Raw genomic sequence first — 19,050 nt, 5'->3', positions numbered from 1 at the left:
AACAGAATGAAAGAAAATATATTATTAGTAAATTCAACGTGATATCTAAGGTAGAAAATATTTGTAATTCTCTGTAGGCAAGTAGAGAACAAATTGTTTCAAACATATTAGGTAAAAACTAAACATATCTTTCTTCCCCTTACTTAAAGGGGAAGAAAGTAGTTGAAATATGTCTTAACCACTGTAGTGCGTAAGCCAAGATTCATGTGGGAAAGCACGCTCCTTGCAAACACCTATAACTCTAGCTCTGATGGATCTGACACCTTGTTCCAGCTCAGAGCACACACAGCCATGCACAGCCACACATACCCACGTACATACAAACATTGGTGTAGATACATGCACACATAAAATAGCTAAAAATACAAAAAAAGTTATAACCTAGCAACTTTCATGAATGCCTTAACAAAATACTATTAAGTAGATTTCCCCAAGGTATAAAAAGAATTATACAACAGAGCAAGTGAGATTATCCCAAGTGGCCCAGGTTGATCTAACTTCTAAAAATATTAGTATAACTTATTATATGATATAAACTTTGTAAAACTAAAAGTAAAACTCCTGATTTCTCATTTTTATAAAGCATGCCACAAAAATCCCTAGCTAATATCATAATTAATAGGTGAAACTTTAATCTTTCGTATTAAGGCTAGGTGAAATATAAATGTGCTAATTCTCACATTATATAAAAGTTTTATATGAATAAAATGACAGTACTTGGTTAGAAAATAATAATGATGAGTTAAGAAAATGAACAGCTATATATTCTATATACATATATCCAAACAATCAATGTGCCAAGAGAACGAGTTCTAAGTTGATGTATAGGTTTAATAAAATAGCAATCTAACCTCATAAGTAGTTTTGTGCATACTAATAAATATTCGAGGTTTTCGGTGCGTAGGAGCAAGACCCAGAGCTCTTCTCTGAAGGGCAGAGTTGGTGGACTGCTAATAAGTAATGTTAAGATTGACTTTAATAATACAATAACAGAGGTAGGAAATAGTAGGAATGGGTTGAAGAAAACAAAAACAGAGGCTGCAAAGAAAATGATGCACCTGTGATCAACTGTTCTTCAAGTATACAACAATGGCCATGCAATACAAGAAAGACAATCTTTGAGAATTTTATGTTGGGTATTCTGAGCTTCTGGGCAAATATCACTTATAAGTGAATGCATATCATGTGTGTTCTTTTGTGATTCGGTTACCTCACTCAGAATGATATCCTCCAGATCCATGCATTTGTCTAAGAATTTAATACATTTATTGTTTTTAATTGCTGCTTATTACTGCATTGTATAAATGTACCATATTTTCTCTATCTATTCCTCTCTGGAGGGACATTGGGGTTCTTTCCAGCTTCTGACTATTATAAATAAGGCTGCTATGAACATAGTGGAGCATGTGTCCTTACTACAAGTTGGAGCATCTTCTGGGTATATGCCCAGGAGTAATATTGCTGGATCCTCCAGTAGTACTATGTACAATTTTCTGAGGAACTGCCAAACTGATTTCTAGAGTGGTTGTATCAGCTCAAAATCCCACCAACATACAATTTGCAAAACACATAAACTCAAGAAGAAGGAAGAACAAAGTGTGAATAATTTTATCCTTCTTAGAAGGGGAACAAAATACCCATGGTAGGAGTAACTAAGTGTGAAGCAGAGACTGAAGTAATGACTATCCAGAGACTGCCCCACCTAGGGATCCATCCCATAAACAACTACCAAACCCAGACAGTATTGTGGATACCAAGAAGAGCTTGCTGACAGAAGCCTGATATAACTGTCTCCTGAGAGGCTATGCCAGTGCCTGGCAAATGCAGAAGTGGATGCTTATAGTCATCCATTAGACTGAGAACAGGGTCTCCAATGAAGGAGCTAGAGAAAGGACCCAAGGAGCTGAAGGTGATTGCAGCCCCATAGGAGGAACTACAATAAGCACTATCCAGTACCCCCAGAGCTCCCTGGAACTATACCACCAACCAAAGAAAACACATGGTGAGACTCATGGCTCTAGCTACATATGTAGCAGAGGGTGTCCTAGTTGGTCATCAATGGGAAGAGAGGGCCTTAGTCCTGAGAAGGTTCTGTGCCCCAGTATAAGGTAATGCCAGGGCCAGGAAGTGAAAGTGGGTGGGTTGGTGAGCAGGCAGAGGAAGGAAGGGATAGGGGTTTTTGGAGGAGAAACAGGGAAAGGGGATGACATTTGAAATGTAAATAAAGAAAATATCAAATAAAAAGAAAGAAAAAAAAAGAAGGAAAGACAATCTTTCCAATAAAAAGCATTGAACATTTTTTCAGGTGCTTCTCAGTCATTTGGTATTCCTCAGGTGAAAATTCTTTGTTTAGCTCTGAGCCCCATTTTTTAATGTGGTTATTTGATTTTCTGGAGTCTACCTTCTTAAGTTCTATATATATTGGATATTATTCCCTTATCTGATTTAGGATAGGTAAAGATCCTTTCCCAAACTGTTGGTGGACTTTTTGTCTTATTGACAGTGTCTTTTGCCTTACAAAAGCTTTGCAATTTTATGAGGTCCCATTTGTTGATTCTTGATCTTAAAGCACAAGTAAGCCATTGCTGTTCTATTCAGGAATTTTTCCCCTGTGCCCATATCTTCAAGGCTTTCCCCCACTTTCTCCTCTATAAGTTTCATTGTCTCTGGTTTTATGTGGAGTTCCTTGATCCACTTAGATTTGACCTTAGTATAAGGAGATAGGAATGGATCAATTTGCATTCTTCTACATGATAACAACCAGTTGTGCCAGCACCATTTGTTGAAAATGGTGTCTTTTTTCCACTGGATGGTTTTAGCACCCTTGTCAAAGATCAAGTGACCATAGGTGTGTGGGTTCATTTCTGGGTCTTCAATTCTATTCCATTGGTCTACTTGTCTGTCACTATACCAGTACCATGCAGTTTTTATCACAATTGCTCTGTAGTACAGCTTTAGGTAAGGCATGGTGATTCCACCAGAGGTTCTTTTATCCTTGAGAAGAGTTTTTGCTATCCTAGTTTTTTTGTTATTCCAGATGAATATGCAGATTGCCCTTTCTATTTCTTTGAAGAATTGAGTTGGAATTTTGATGGAGATTGCATTGAATCTGTAGATTGCTTTAGGCAAAATAGCCATTTTCACTACATTGATCCTGCCAATCCTTGAGCATGGGAGATCTTTCCATCTTCTGAGATCTTCTTTGATTTATTTCTTCAGAGACTTGAAGTTCTTATCATACAGATCTTTCACTTCTTTGGTTAGAGTCATGTCAAGGTATTTTATATTATTTGTGACTATTGTGAAGGGTGTGGTTTCCCTAATTTCTTTCTCAGCCTGTTTATCCTTTGTGTAGAGAAAGGCCATTGACTTGCTTTAGTTAATTTTATATCTAGCTACTTCCCTGAAGTTGTTTATCAGGTTTAGGAGTTCTCTGGTGGAACTTTTAGGGTCACTTATATATACTATCAAATCATCTGCAAATAGGGATATTTTGACTTCTTCCTTTCCAATGTCTATCCCCTTGATCTTCTTTTGTTGTTGAATTGCTCTCACTAGGACTTCAAGTACTATTTTGAATAGGTAGGGAGAAAGTGGGAAGCCTTGTCTAGTCCCTGATTTTAGTGGGATTGTTTCCAGCTTCTCACCATTTAATTTGATGTTTGCTACTGGTTTGCTGTAGATTGCTTTTCTCATGTTTAGGTATGGGCCTTAAATTCCTGATCTTTCACCAGCAAGATTTTGCGGAAAGGACCCTGATATAGCTGTCTCTTTTGAGGCTATGCTGGTGCCTGGTAAACACAGAAGTGGATGCTCACAGTCAGCTAATGGATGGATCACAGGGCCCCCAATGGAGGAGCTAGAGAAAGTTCGCAAGGAGCTAAAGAGGTCTGCAACCTTATAGGTGGAACAACAATATGAACTAACCAGTTCTCCCAGAGCTTGTGACTCTAGCTGCATATGTATCAGAAGATAGCCTAGTCGGCCATCATTGGAAAGAGAGGCCCACTGCTCTTGTTAACTTATATGCCTCAGTACAGGGGAACACCAGGGCCATGAAGTGGGAATGGGTGGGTAGGGGATGGTGGGGAGGAGGTATGGGGGACTTTTGGGACAGCATTTGAAATGTTACGTGAAGAAATGTTTAAATGAAGAAAATATCTAATTATAAAATTGGAAATGATAAAAATTAATGAATCAATTAATTAACTAATTTAAAAAAGCACTGAAACAACTGGGCATCTAAATAAATATAAAAATTATCTATAGAGTGAAAGATGACAGTGAAGCTGATGCATTGCACTATGCATTGCACTATGTCAGTGAAGCAGGGAAGGAAATAAAGAAGCAGAATCCTGCTAGACACAGATTTAAACCTAAGCTCCCAGACCTTTGAGTATTCCACACTGGTCTTCTGGCCTGCCTAATAATACTGTCCCAGAGTGAGCAGTGGAAATTGTAGTGAATAGGGGACTGCCACACATCTAATAGACCTGTGTAACCACAAAAGACTACTACAGAATGCTCCAAGGAGAATGATGTACAGCTCCCTTTCCAACGCTACAGAATCCAGGGACACCAAGGCTGCAAAATCAAAGCTCCCATTCTTCACTACACAGCATCACATGGGGATTTGTAAAGCCAGAAGAAGCCCAAGCCTTCCCTTCCAGCACAGCTGTGCCATCCATTTATCCCTTAACCATCCTTTATTTTTAGAGACTTAAAGTTTTATGAGTGAGTGTGTGTTTACATGTCTGTAAGTGAAACAAACTGAGGATACTCTCAGAGGCTATAGCCACCACATTCTCTGAGTTTGGACACACAGGAGCTTGAGTCACCTAATCAGATGCTGGAAAAAAAATTCATTCTCTGTGAAAGCACTCCATGCTCTTAACTACTGAGCCATCTTTTGGACCCATCAAAACTCTTTTCATCCCCCATCATTATTTAATTTCTAGTATTTCAAATATAACCTATTATGTTCTGCATCTGTTTCAATATATCTCAAGTCATTTTAGGACTGATGTTTACAGTCAACTACCCTGTTTACAGCAACCTTTAACATACTCTTCAACCAAATCTCATGTATCATCTCTCTTATTCCAATTATTCCAAATGCATTTTCTATTTATTTATTTATACATTCATTCACTCATTCATTCATTTATTTGGATTTCAAAGACAGGGTTTCTCTGTGTAGCACTGGCTGTCCTGGCACTCTGCACCAGCAGAGGCAGGCAGATTTCTGAGTTCAAGGCCAGCATTTTCTATTTCTTATCTTTACCACTCACTCTTTTTACTTCTTCTTTTTTTTAAAAAAAAATGGTTTTTGTATGTACTATGTTCTTTTTTTTTAAATTAGGTATTTTCCTCGATTACATTTCCAATGCTATCACAAATGTCCCCCATACCCTTCCCCCCCCCCCACCCCCTACACACCCATTCCCACTTTTTGGCCCAGGCGTTCCCCTGTACTGGGGCATATAAAGTTTGCAAGTCCAATGGGCCTCTCTTTCCAGTGATGGCCTACTAGGCCATCTTTTGATACATATGCAGCTAGAGTCAAGAGCTCCGGGGTACTGGTTAGTTCATAATGTTTTTCCACCTATAGGGTTGCAGATCCCTTTAGCTCCTTGAGTAATTTCTCTAGCTCCTCCATTGGGGGTCCTGTGATCCATCCACTAGCTGACTATGATCATCCACTTATGTGTTTGCTAGGCCCCTGCTTAGTCTCACTAGAGACAGCTATATCAGGGTCCTATCAGCACAATCTTGCTAGTGTATGCAATGGTGTCAGCATTTGGAGGCTGATTATGGGATGGATCCCTGGATATGGCAGTCTCTAGATGGTCCATCCTTTTGTCTCAGCTCCAAACTTTGTCTCTGTAACTCCTTCCATGGGTGTTTTGTTCCCAATTCTAAGAAGGGACAAAGTGTCCACACTTTGGTCTTTGTTCTTCTTGAGTTTCATGTGTTTTGCAAATTGTATCTTATATCTTGGGTATACTAAGTTTCTGGGCTAATATCCACTTATCAGTGAGTACATATCATTTGAGTTCTTTTGTGATTGGGTTACCTCACTCAGGATAATGCCCTCCAGGTCCATCCATTTGCCTAGGAATTTCATAAATTCATTCTTATTAATAGCTGAGTAGTACTCCATTGTGTAAATGTACCACATTTTTTGTATCCATTCCTCTATTGAGTGGCATCTGGGTTGTTTCCAGCTTCTGGCTATTATAAATAAGGCTGCTATGAACATAGTGGTGCATGTTTCTATCTTACTAGTTGGAACATCTTCTGCCCAGGAGAGGTATTGCAGGATCCTCCCTTAGTACCATGTCCAACTTTCTGAGAAACTGCCAGACTGATTTCCAGAGTGGTTGTACAAGCTTGCAATCCCACCAACAGTGGAGGTGTGTTCCTCTTTCTCCACATCCTTGCCAGCATCTGCTGTCACCTGAATTTTTTATCTTAGCCATTCTGATTGGTGTGAGATGGAATCTCAGGGTTGTTTTGATTTGCATTTCCCTGATGATTAAGGATGCTGTTTATCTTTTCAGGTGTTTCTCAGCCATTCAGTATTCCTCAGGTGAGAATTCTTTGTTTAGCTCTGAGCCCCATTTTTAATGGGGTTATTTGATTTTCTGGAGTCCACCTTCTTGAGTTCTTTATATATATTGGATATTAGTCCTCTATCTGATTTAGGATAGGTAAAGATCCTTTCCCAATCATTTGGTGGTCTTTTTGTCTTATTGAAGGTGTCTTTTGCATTACAGAAGCTTTGCAGTTTCATGAGGTCCCATTTGTCAATTCTCGATCTTACAGCACAAGCCATTGCTGTTCTATTCAGGAATTTTTCCCCTGTGTCCATATCTTCAAGGCTTTTCCCCACTTTCTCCTCTATAAGTTTCAGTATCTCTGGTTTTATGTGGAGCTCCCTGATTCACTTAGATTTGACCTTAATGCAAGGAGATAGGAATGGATCAATTCTCATTCTTCTACATGATAACCACCAGTTGTGCCAGCCCCATTTGTTGAAAATGGTGTCTTTTTTCCACTGGATGGTTTTAGCTCCCTTGATAATGATCAAGTGACCATAGGTGTGTGGGTTCATTTCTGGGTCTTCAATTCTATTCATTGGTCTACTTGTCTGTCACTATACCAGTACCATGCAGTTTTTATCACAATTGTTCTGTAGTAAAGCTTTAGGTCAGGCATGGTGATTCCACCAGAGGTACTTTTGTCCTTGAGAAGAGTTTTTGCTATCCTAGTTTTTTTGTTATTCCAGATGAATATGCAGATTGCCCTTTCTATTTCTTTGAAGAATTGAGTTGGAATTTTGATGGGGATTGCATTGAATCTGTAGAATGCTTTTGGCAAGATAGCCATTTTTACAATGTTGATCCTGCCAATCCATGAGCATGGGAGATCTTTCCATCTTCTGAGATCTTCTTTAATTTCTTTCTTCAGAGACTTGAAGTTTTTATCATACAGATCTTTCACTTCCTTTAATAAATTTTTTTCTTTTTCTTTTTCTTTGTTTTTTATTACGTATTTTCCTCAATTTCATTTCCAATGCTATCCCAAAAGCCTCCTACACCCTCTGCTTCCCCCACTCCCCTACCCACTCATTCCCATTTTTTGGCCCTGGCGTTTCCCTGTACTGGTGCATCACTGGAAAGAGAGGCCCCCTGGACAGGCAAACTTTATAACTTTTTTAGTAGATATATTCTTCATTAAAATTTCAAATGCTCTCTAGAAAGCCCCCTATACCTTCCCCCTGTCCTACTCCCCAACCCACCCACTCCCACTTTGTCATTCCCCTGTACTGGGGTATATGATCTTCAGTGGTCAGCAACATCCTTTTACTTTTTAATTCAAGCTTCCCCAGATTTAAGTGTCCCTAAAATATGTGTACCTACAACAATATACTAATTTTCTTCTCTTACCTATCTACCCAATTCAATTTTGTAATAACCATATCTTTACTCATTATACTTCCCTGAACTCCTAACATTAAATATTAAATCTGAGTATAGTTTATCCTCCAACAGTTCTTTAATGCAAACGTGCAACTATTATAAGTTGGCTAGACTTATAATTGCATGATGGTAACACTGAATAGTTCCTGTTGCTTTCCGGGTTACCTGCTACTCAAGAAATAATATAGTGCAATAATGGAAACAAGTACCCTGAGCTCCTGTCTGAGGTATTATTTCCTTAACTGCACACACAGTACTGCCATACCCAAATCCCACTTGAACATTACAACTATGTCAAATAAAAAATAGCAGTGGTATAATAAAAAAAAACTTAGTTAAAATAACAGATATTTAAACCCAAATACATTGATGTAGTAAACAAGAAAAAGACAATATAAAGACTTCCAAAATGTACTAAGTCTACAGAACTAGCATTCTGGAAGACTATGTTGACAAAAATGAAGAGACAGAGAGAGAGAGGGAGAGGGAGAGAGAGAGAGAGAACCAAATAATAATTCTAATTATGTTTAAATACACAACAGCTGAATGAAATTTGGAAGGTGTCATATAATATGCTAGGAGCAGTTGAACAAAGACACGAACAACTAAATCTATAAAAGAGGGTATCCTCAGATATACATGATTCTTTGAAAAGACAAACTTTAAAGGTTATGGCTCACTGAATGAGAATAATCTTGTCCTATAAATACAGAAGGCATATACTAAAGATTCATAGTAAACATTTTTCTTAGTTTGTGTAGGAGATGATACTTCAATGCAGAAGCAAATTAGAATACCAGAAATAAGTGTTTCCTTGTGATTTTACAATTAAAACCCTGAAGATACAGGACAAATAAAGTATATTGAAATTGGCACAAGAAATACTCCAACAAAAATATAAAGAAAGGCCCATCAGAAAAACAGTGGATTATTGAACTGACAATTTAAAAGCCAATAAAACTTGGAGTAAGTTTTTAAAGACAACAGTTGCCAACAGAATATTATACATAGCAAAATATTCTTTCATTAAAAAAGAAAAAATAATACTTTTTAGATAAAGACATACTAAATCAATTTATGATCACAAATTAATCTCTGATTTACAAAAAAAAAATACTTGATGTAATATTTTACACCGTAGGAGACAACAAATCTATCCATGAGACCAAAAGAAATATAAACTTCATTAAAGCATCAGTAATTATTAGGTCCCTTTTCATTCAGCTTTCCTTTTTCATGGGAAGATATGATGAGGTGGTTGGATCATCACAAGAGAAGGTTTTAGACACAACGACTTTTTGAAACACACCACTGTGTGACCTGTTGTAACAACTGCTATGTAGCTGGGTTTATTTAGGTCCTACATTCTATTCTCTAGAAACCTAACACATATTTATTACTATTTCTAAGTATTTCTTTCACCATTAATGCTCCTCAGATGGTCATTTTTAGTCTTCTACAATACCAAATGCTTTATTTTGTATTGTGTGGTGCTGTGACTTAAACCCAGGCCCTTCACTGTTCCATAGAAATACTACCAGCCGGGCATGGTGGCACACACCTTTAATCTCAGCAGTTGGAGGCAGAGGCAGGTGGATTTCTGAGTTCGAGGCCAGCCTGATCTACAAAGTGAGTTCCAGGACAGCCAGGGCTATACAGAGAAACCCTGTCTGGAAAAACAAAAAAACGAAAAACAACAACAACAAAAGAAATACTACCTAGGTCACATACCAATGTAACTTATGCATGCTCTTTGAGGAGTCTTTAATGTTTCATTTAAAAATACTTTTCTTAACTGTGTTATCATTTTTCCTTTAGGTTTATAGGTTTAAAGACTAATATGGCTCCAATTAAAAAAAAAAAAAACAAACAAACAGATTTCTTAGTTCATATTCTAAGAAGAATGCATGAAAAAAGAGGATATAGCTTTCAAGCATTTAAAACCCTTGTAGATTGTGCAGGCTGAATTCTCAAATGCATGGATGTTTAATTAATGAGACACAGCATTATTACTCTGGAGACAGCAGAGGGAGAAGCACTCACTAGTCATTTAAAATGCTATTCATTACTTTGGAAGTATAAATTAGCACAAATGTTTTAAAGAGTACTATATCAATATATGACGAAAATTATTTAAAGCCACTCTCATTTTAACATTAATACTATGTAAGGAGATTTATTTTTGAAAGTTAATGTGTCTAAGAACAGATTTTTTTCCCTAGATATGTGTACTATGCATAATTTGTACGATAATGAAATTATAAGATTATTAGTTAAAACACTGCAGTAATAATTGCATAATCATGCAGTAAAGCACTATGTAGCCACTAAAGCAAGACTTTACAAAATGTTTCACCACATTTATAAGTTTGCTAATCTTGAGATAAAAATTAGAAACATGCTTATCTTTTTGTATCTTTTTATTGATATTTTCTTTATTTACATTTCAAATGTTTTTCCCTTTCCAGGTCTCCCCTTGGAAAACCCCTTATCCCATCTCCCTCCTCCTGCCTCTATGAGGGACATGCATATATTTTTAACCAAAACCTTATAAGTAGTTTTAGATTGTTATATTTTTCATTAATGTAATTTTGCTTAAAATAATGTGTATATTATGTCATTTTATGCATGTATGTAATGTATCATCATTTTTTCATTCAATACTATTCATAAATAAACATATATAGAGTAGTATGGAATGGAAACATCTTAGCACTTACATTTGGGATCTTGATTTCTTCTAATAAACTATCTTAATTTTTTTTCAGTTACATAGTTATACACAAAACTGGTGTCCTGATTTGGTTTCTATTATAGTGATAAACACCAGAACCAAAACCAATTTTGGGATGAGAGTCTTCATTTCATTTTACAGCTTACAGTTCATCATGAAGGGAAGATGTGATGGGATCTCAAGCCATAAACCTGGAAACAAGAACAGAAGCAAAGGGCAGAGAGTAACTCTGATTTTCCTCCACATAGTTTGTTAGGTCGGCTTTCTTCACAACCCAAGACCAACTATAGCAGTTCACACAGTGGTCTGGTTCTTTCACATCATCCATTAATCAAGCGAATGCCCCCACAGACTTGACATAGAGACAATCCAATCGGAGTGTCTTTTTCAGTAGAGGATCCTCTTACCAGATGACACTAGCTTATGTCGAGCTGAACAAAAACTAACAGAAACAACAGGTATCACAAAAATTCAAATCGTATTTATACTTAGAAAATGAAATAGCAGGTGACCATATCAACATGAGACACAAATTTGAATTTACAACTTCAACAATTAAATTGTTAAGATATTTTCTATTCTGAGTTAGTATGATTAGGTTATTTGACTTTTTTCATTGTTGAATTTTCAAAGGTAAAAACTTATATATTTCATATCATTAAAATATTAAGTATTTAAAGTCAAGAGTAAACCTGTTTATCTCATACCCCAAGTATATCATCTGTAAGCTCATGTGCTGAACATGATGATTCCAAGTACGCTGTTTCTTGAACAATGCTGATATATGCAATGCTGAGTTATCTTTTGCTGATGTGCCAGAGTACAGTTTGCTAGGATACACTAAATGTTCTAGGGCACACAAAGTTGAAGAAGATAATTCTCCAATATGAAACCTTATTTTTTTTAAATTTTTTTTGAGAGTTTGCTCTTGACAGCTTTCCCTGTCTTGGATTCAAAGAAGAAACTGAGCAGCTTTGAGTTACTTCAGTTCTGGCGAATCAGCCACTAGGAGAGAACTGCCTCATTTCATCTACAGACATATTACTATCCAAAGAAAGGACACAATTACAGGTTAGGACAGCTTGATTCTGCTGAGACGGAGTAGGCTAGTCCTTAATATTCCTGTTTCTCTAAGTCTGTCTGATGACCCTGATCAGTAGGCTGAAGACTGATGCTCCAACGTGTTGAAATAAGGGGCTGTCCAGGTGATCAGCGGTCTCTATAAATTGGCTAAGTTTTGGAAGCTGTTTTAGGCTTTGTATAGATCTTCAGTTAATATCAGTCATTCTTGGCTTTGTGATGTGGTTGAAAATGTACTTTGGCTCCTAGCCAACCCAGGCTTTTTACTTTGAGAGGACAGTTTTGAGAGGATGGTCTTCAGATGGTATTCAGTCTAAAGCTAAGACATACACAGATAGAGAATTATAAGTCTTTTAAGTAAGGATAGATGACAGAGGTTCTGTACTTTATAAATTACAAAATAGTAATAGTTATGTTCAATTATGTCTGAGATAAAATAGTCTTCTAAATGGACAGAAAGGGAGGAATGTTGTGGATAGCCTAGGGTTAACTATATTTGATGTTAATTCCGTTCTCCTGTGAGTGGCTGGGAACAAGGGATGAGTCAGCACTCAGGTGATTTCCTGTAAACCTGCTTTCCACCTCATAGATGGGAAAGATGGCAGTGTAGCAGCAGATCTGCCCAATCTAGGCACACAGCATGTATTCAGATTAATTGTGTTGTGTTTTCATTAGGTTCGAGAGATTTACTGCAACAGATTGTATTTGAGAGTGTTTCAGTATAACCAAGAATATTCATGTTTTCTATAATCAGCAATTTTTATATATCCAAGACACTTATACAATATGCAAACCACACTTAACAGTCTTTTCACTCTGCCCTTAGCTTTGGCTGATCTGTACTGTGGAGCCTATAATTTTGATGAAGTACAAGTAAGTGCCTTACCTTCACATAAAAAGTAGTGCTACTTTTTGTTTTATGTATTTATTTTTATATTTTCCTAGGGTGTGTATGTATATATGTGTGTCTGTTTATGTCCCACCATGTATGTAGATACGAGAGACAGCTGATTAGTTTCTTTACTTCGAGTATATGAGCTTCAGGGTTGAACTTGGCTCTTCATATTGGCAGTAAGTGCCTTTACATACTGACCTATCTTATTCTCACAATAAATGTTTTTTTTTTTCTTCATGCATGGTGCTATATGATATTTAATTTGGTTGGAATAGTGCAATTTCACTACAAAGCTTTGTTTCCAGTGCATGTGCGAGCATGGATGACTTGTTAAATTTCTGTAGTTTCAAGTGCTGATTTCCTTTTGCCTCTAGAATCCAGAAGCACCCTTCTATTATTACAATCAACTGTACTCATCTAGTAACAACTGTTTCCCATAGTATGGAAGTACCTTGCTACTACATATAATTGTATAATGGAAATTAAAAAAAATTACAGCATCATTATATGAAGTTGGATTGAGTGTAATTGGTATTCTTTTTAGAATCTCAGAGACATTAAAGTGTATGTGGTCTGAGTTCCAGACACCTAACTGAGTTATTTGGGTAATATTGCTCCTAAAGGAGTTTGTCCTCCATCTGCATATTCTACTTCTTCCCATTGATAATATATTTTATCATAAGTAAATAATTTAAGGAGGTTATACCAAAGTGTGAGCAAGAAAGTTCCTACTGCACACACTACGATGCACCCTCGGAGAGACTTCCTCACTAGTGTCTCATATTATTTTGCAGCAAATGTTAGTCAGGGATTCTCTAGGACCTGTAGGGTTAATAAAGTTACTATTCATTAATATTTTACTTTAACTTACAGTTTGAAAACATTCAATAGCTTACATTTCTAAATAAGAATGGAGAGAAAAATATTTTTTCAACATTGAGAAAGCTGTTAGAATTTTCTGTTACTTAACTATGAAACATTCCAGTTACTTAAATATGAAACTAGTTTTATCAGAAGAACATTATAAATGAAAACTATTTAAATAATCATATCATTGAATTTTGCATTTCCACACCCATTGGTCTATTGAAATGCTGTGTATTTCTTCAAAACACCAGGGTTTGCCTGTTTCTCTGGATTTGGTATATTTAACAGTACTGACCTTTAGGGGAAAATGATACTTTTTCCTTTGTAAAATAAGCAATCAATAAATAAGTTAACATTTGATTCAGATCCTTTTTCATAAATAATTTATAATTTAAATCAAAATAGAATATGGGGCAGTGGTGGTGCACACCTTTAATCCCAGCACTTGGCAGAGGCAGAGGCAGAGGCAGAGGCAGAGGCAGAGGCAGAGGCAGAGGCAGAGGCAGAGGCAGAGGCAGAGGCAGAGGCAGAGGCAGAGGCAGAGGCAGAGGCAGAGGCAGAGGCAGAGGCAGAGGCAGAGGCAGAGGCAGAGGCAGGTGGATTTCTGGGTTTGAGGCCAGCCTGGTCTACAAAGTGAGTTCCAGGACAACCAGGGCTGCACAGAGAAACCCTGTCTCAAAAAACCAAAACCAAAACCAAAAAAATTAAAATGGAACTTGATTACAATATAAGTACCTATTTAGTAATTAAAAATCTTGAATTGAGGCATTATATTTGATAAAAACCTGTTGACTTCAGTATAATCATAAAATGAGCCAGTTGATGATGTGTTTATCAATAGCTTGTTAGAAGTGAAATATTAGTAAACAGCATAATCCACAGAAAGACTTATAATAAATATAGAATGGGAAGTACTCAGAAATTAGATATTTGTATATATATATATATATATTATAGAATATGTTATATACATATGAACTATATCAGAGAAGCTAGCAACACTCAGGAACATGCTTAGTGAATAATAATGTGCATAAAATTTGCAACAGCAAGAATATTTATAAATTTCTAACACTGGAAAAGGGTTGTCTTCCTTTTTTATTTTCCATTAAATCTTGTATGCATTTTTTTCTTATGGTTCAATAGAACTTTGTCCAGCACAGCACTCAAACATAATTTTAAAAAAAATGAAATCTCACAATGGCCAACCATAGATGTAGAGTGACAGACAACCCAAGAGCTGCTGAGGGGAATAATCTGTTTCCTTTGGACATAATCTATGATAAATTGTAAAATATCAAATGGTCACGTGTACATACAATCAACATTGAATGGACTCAATAGGTAGTCTATGATAGAAAAAAATATCACAATACTCCTTTTACCAGTCAAATATTTAAATCTTTCTCTATTAAGAACTATAGAAGGAATTTATACCCGTAGAACACAGATGACTAAGGTGTCCAAATAACCTGTAATCAACCACTGGGTTTAGTACCTATGTGTGATATGTAAGCTAGTATCTGATAACAAGGGAGAGAACATCATTAAATAAATGGTTAGGCAGCTGTATCTGCAAGTGTAGGCAGATGCTTCTCTGTCAGGTAGGGATACTGGGAATGCAAAGTATTTTCATGATGATCCTTAACAAAGACAGTCTTAGAACTTGAATCAAACCCCAAAAGAAAAATATCTTGGCAGTTAAAATAAAATAGTCTTGAATGATAATTAAGCATTGACACACATCTGGCACCATTTATTATCTGGAGTTTTCATCTTAACTCACACACTGTGAAGCATGTCATGTGGACATGGACTTTTTGACTAAGAAGGTGGATCTATTTTGATTTTGATTGGGATAAATATACTTGTCATTTCTACAATGACACTTTAATAAATCATGAATTTTTAAGTAAAGATGTGCTTTCAACTGAAACTTCACCAAGTGAATTCATTATATTGAATAGTAACATAACTTTATATCCAATGAAGCAGCAAATAAAGTAGAAAGATAATTGTTACATATAAAAACATCACTAAAAACATCTGAGGTCTTGTTCATACCAGCTAAATTACTCCCTAAAAATATAAACCTATAATTATAGCACACTGTATGTTTTGGAAGCTCAAAGATGGAATTTTGAGTGTTATTAGAAGTTTGAAGTGATAAAAGTTTAGAGATGGACGAGTTCACCCTGTCTCAAACGTTACACAATATTACATATATCAAAGCATCACAATATTCATTATAAATATGTACAGATTTCATGTATTTTTCTACTAGCTAATATTTAAATTAATATATGCACATATATTGCCATAAATTTCTGCATGTTTGTGATTTTTTCAGTTATCCAAACGTAATCTGGTTATTATTTGTAGAGTCAAAGAAACAGAGACAAACTGAAGGCAGAATAGCTTTCTGTTCCTAATTTTCATAGCTTATCTTATCTTCTTGAGCATTTTCTGGGTGTGATACCTTGTGCTATATCGTCAGACCTCAATATGCCTAAATTGAATGAACACCAAATGGAGAAAATTTAGAACAAGAACAATTGTACACTTTGATTTTTTTTTATATTTAAAATTGTATAGCACTCTTATCTTTGATGAAACTATTTGATGAAAGAGTTGCAGTGAGGCTGATACATACTGAGGAATCAACATATCCTGCAGAGTGTAAAGTTATGTGTGCATGTGTGCGCATGCACACAGACACATACACACCTACACCACACCACACATACTAACACACACATGCACATACATACAAACAAAGCACAGGTTTTTCCGATTCAAATATGTGCTTCCTACCTGCTGTATATGTGGGACCCTGAATTTCCCTTTTCCTTTGTACTTCAAACAGCACAAGAATAATTTATTTGTTTTCTTTTTTCTTTTCTCTTCTTTTCTTTTCTCATCTCTTCTTTCCTTTCTTTATTATTATTATTATTATTATTATTATTATTATTATTTACTTTATCCCACTAAAGCTTAACTTCAAAGGAGTAAATAAAACACCAACAGTATTGTCTCAGTGTAATTGGCATTTGTCATAATTTTGAGACATGTGTCATGATATAGTACTTTCTGGGTATTTGGAAACTATCCTAAGGGAAATATAGAAAATCATTCTTTTGCCAAGATGTCTATTTGAGTGAGATGCCAAAAACGAATTCACGCCTAAAGCTTCTATCTAGATTCCAGTCACCTAGATAAGTAAACATGCAGAATTCACTATTGTAATTTGTGTAGTAGCAGGAGTGCTTTATAGTCAGGGTTAGACTGGCAATGATTCAACAAGAGTGCCTGAAGCCACCTTATGCGTGATGAGCTGTGGTGTCTCCTCTGGAACTCTCTTGCATCTGTATGTTTCATTTGGAACTATCTTTTGGTGTATTTTTAAAATAATCACAATTTATCGTCTTCAAAGCATAAACTTCAAGCATACCTCAAGCATCAAGTGGCTACATAAAGCTTTGTTAAATACTTCCTCTAAAAATGATTTAAAAGAACTTTTGGTTGCTTGCAATGAACACTGTGGCTTACATACTCTAGCATCAATTTCAAACAATACATAATCATTATTTGCTTTGTATTTAAAATAATTGACAGAAAACATATATTGATGGCTCCTGAGCATAGAAGTACTTCCAAACACTATCCCTGATCAGAGATATGGAGAATGAATGGATGTGCCCTCCACAATTGTATTAGAGAGAACTTGTTTATTATATGATTCTTTACTTTATGACAGCCTCATTTTATACTCTGAAATTTAATATGATTCTACTAAACGAAGGAAAAATGATTTTTGTTAGAAATGTAGTTGATATGTAATTCTAGGTCTCAGTATGTTGTTAACAGACGTTAAGATGCTTTTGTAATTATTCATGTTTGAAATGCTTATGTTTCTTTAAATGACTTCTGCATAAGCTTCTCTTTCTAAAATACTTCCTTTATAACTCAATTGTTTTAATACCCCCTGTCTCTCTCAGTGTGTGCATGTGTGTGTGCTTGCATGTTCCCATGCATGTAGAAGTTATCTTCTCATATGGAAGCAAGAGGACAACTTGCCATTGTGTATGCCTATTCTCTCTCTACCACTCAAATCACATGAATCAAACTCAAATCACCAAACTTGGTAACAGGGACCTCTGCACAATCTTGCCCTCTCTTACTACACTTTTTCTTTTTTTTTAGTAAACTTTATAAATGGACTATGGGATTTAGTTTATATAGCTATTTTCTGTTAAAAATCATGAAAAAGTAAGTTTCCTTTACATGTGCCCTGAAATAAAATTGTAATGTCTTAGAAAGCCAACCTTTAATCATTATGTTCAAATATTTTAATATACAATACAGGCAGTATGGTCAGTTGTAACATGAGACTCTTGACATATAATTTACGTATAAACATGTATGTTGCATATATACATATGTATATATATCAGATGTGGACATAAATTTGATATAATTTTTATTTATTTTTACCAACCTGGAGAAAATTAACACCTTTCTAAGGAAAAATATACCTCTAGTATATTTTAATGCTATGTATGCTCTTTCTCTAAAAATATAAGAAAATTAGGATTCTGGCACCTTAATATATACTCTATAGCCTATATGAGATGAGTAGTTTTAGAGTATTGAGGAGAGATTTATTTGAAAATTTTTAAATTAAAGAAACATGTTTCCTGACATAGAGAATTTTGTTTCATATGAAATTATTATCATTTCTTTACTACTGCAAACCACATGGACCTTAACCATAAGTGATAAATTTTGAAGCTCTAACTCATATCTAAGAATATAACAACACTTTAAAAACAAACTCATTAAATGGGTTATTAAATTAAAACAATCTCTAGTGGCAAATAGTATAAAGTATGTTTGTTTAGGTGAATGCTAACCCAATCTGAATATTTCCCTTTGGCAAAAGGAGATGCAAGCCCCCAGAGAGAGCGTGGTCACATGGAAAGCATGTGAAGATGCAGCATAAGCGGTCATCTATAGATGATCCATGAGAAACAGACTTGTAAATGCTTTGCACCTGCCTTTCTCCTGAATCTGAGAAATGAATTATTGTATTTAGAATTTTGTTATGAAAGCATCATTTTCTTATTACATTTCCTGCAAACAAACTTGCCATTAGATAAATGTTGATGAAGGCCATAATTAATATTTGTATCATAAATTATAATAAAAACATGATTGATTAAGGTCAGTTATTGTATAGCTTGTAAAGGCATATACCAATGAATTTGTGGATATAATATTATATGTATTTATTAGATAATCTTTTATCTATCAAAAGAGTTACTTATTAACAGAAAAAGCTAAAATATTAATATCATTAGTGTATTTCAGTATGAAATGCATTACAGTATTTAGTTTTCCAAACATGTACAGATTATGTACATATATTTATCATTAAATAATTTATATTTGCAAAGTTTTGCAATAATTGAAAAAGAAAGAACAATGTA

Source organism: Mus musculus, chromosome 16 (assembly GCF_000001635.26).
Source record: "Mus musculus strain C57BL/6J chromosome 16, GRCm38.p6 C57BL/6J".
NCBI lineage: Eukaryota > Metazoa > Chordata > Mammalia > Rodentia > Muridae > Mus > Mus musculus.
This window is presented reverse-complemented; position numbering follows the sequence as displayed.